The sequence below is a fragment of the Portunus trituberculatus genome, chromosome 27, assembly GCF_017591435.1.
Source record: "Portunus trituberculatus isolate SZX2019 chromosome 27, ASM1759143v1, whole genome shotgun sequence".
NCBI classification, from domain to species: Eukaryota; Metazoa; Arthropoda; class Malacostraca; order Decapoda; family Portunidae; genus Portunus; species Portunus trituberculatus.
The window spans coordinates 936,490-938,511 of NC_059281.1; positions in this window are offsets into that span (position 1 = coordinate 936,490).

A 2,022-nucleotide genomic window follows, 5' to 3' on the forward strand; every position below is an offset into this window, starting at 1 on the left:
TTTTTATGTTCTAATTGTGATTTTCCAAAATACGCGGAGGAGACTCGGTTTCGTTGTTTGAAATTTTGTGTTCTGGATTAAACTATTATTTATTGTGAGACCTAGATGCTTGTTTTGTTGGATCGATTAAACGCTAGTGAATAATTCAGTTGAAATACCCTGTTCTACGCAATAATTTTGCCCACCCTTGCACAAATTCGTTAATTACATGTGTCCTAAAAACAATTGTTTGTTATTTTATTTTTTTTACTAATTAAAAACTAAATTTTAAAAAAGGAACTCAGTTCCTTCTTTAAAATTTAGTTTTAATTTTAAAAATCAGGCTTTAAGGCCAAAATTATTCCTTTTATATTTTTTTCCATTTTTTTCCAATTATCTATAATTTCCATTATAATTCAGTAATGCGAACAGATACAACCACGGAGTACTACATAACATTTTATGCACTCTTAAAAAGCTTCATTTTAAGACAAAAACCAGGGTCCTACGACGTCTGGTTCTCATTCTGCAATTTTTTCTTGCCAATTTCTGAAATTTGCAATTTGCGCAAAAACTTACCAATAACGAGTGACCCAACTATGATTTTCGGATTCAGCGGCACAAAATGCTTAGGATAAGACCCTCAAAATACTTCCTTCACCTAAGGTGAAGCGAAAGCCTTTTTTCCGCCCTAAGTGACCCGACTAATAGTTGTAATAAAGACAGGTAATAGAATAGGGTCCTTATGGGTAGAAATTAAGGAAAGATCAAAGTCATAAATAAAGGCCCGTAACCTTGATTGGTGTCAGCATGGGTTATCGCAACAGTCTCTCACATACGCGCGCAAAATGTTCTACTTTCCATATCTCCTCGGCATCACAGATATACTCTTTCATATTTTGGATCATATATTACTTACTTTACTTAGTACATTTTATTTTATATCGTTACACATAAAATGATTAAGGATCAAACTTCAAAAAATTGCACGAGTATCACCATAACATCCCTGCACAAGCACTTGTCAGCGGGTCAGACACCGAGTGATAATCGTGAAGAGAAGACGCCTGCCATGGCGTCCATTCTAAGTCCTTACAGATGATAGAGAGAGAGAGAGAGAGAGAGATAATATATTTAGTAGTTGTATATTACAGGGTTGAAGCGGAGCTCATAGTCACCTGTGTGTGTGTGTGTGTGTGTGTGTGTGTGTGTGTGTGTGTGTGTGTGTGTGTGTGTGTGTGTGTGTGTGTGTGTGTGTGTGTGTGTGTGTGTGTGTGTGTGTGTGTGTGTGTGTGCGTGCGCATGTGTACAACATGACAACAGCTCAGCATCCCACAAAGCAGAGGTGCTTCTAGCGTTTTACCTCTGCCATTTGAGGGTTTCGCCTTCATAAATAGAAAATGTCAAAATCTTTCAGACTCAAACTCCCCTTGTGACTTCTTTCATCTGGCCAAAAATATCTCCAATAAATTTACTTAATCTTTCCCTAATGGCACTACTGCCATTTCATCTACCTCTAATGCTGAACTTTTCTCTCAAACCTTTGGAAAAAAAAATGTTAAAAACTCCACCTTGGATGATTCTGGAATTGCTTTCCCTCTCCTCCTTCCTCCAACTATGGACTTGATGGGGTCACTTACATTGTTATCAAAAACTTTGTTTCCGTGCGTACACCTTGCCTGGCCAAACTCTTTCAACGATGTCTACCTACCTTTCCTTCTCGGTGGACGATTGCCTACATTTAGCCTGTTCCTGAAAGGGATGACCGTTTTAATCCTTCAGACAGCTATCTTTTATAGCTTTAATGATTTATTTGTTTAAAATTTTTAATCTGTTCATAACAGAAAGATTCTTAAACATGTCACTTCAAAATATTCTATCTGATCGCTAGTATGGCTTCCGTATAAATTGCTCTACTGTTGATCTTCTGGCGTTCCTTATTAGGTAGTTCTTGTTCATCTTTTAGGTTAGGTTAGGTTACGTTAGGTTAGGTTAGCTTAGCTTAGGTTATGTTAAGGTTAGGTTAGGTTAGGTTAGGTTAGG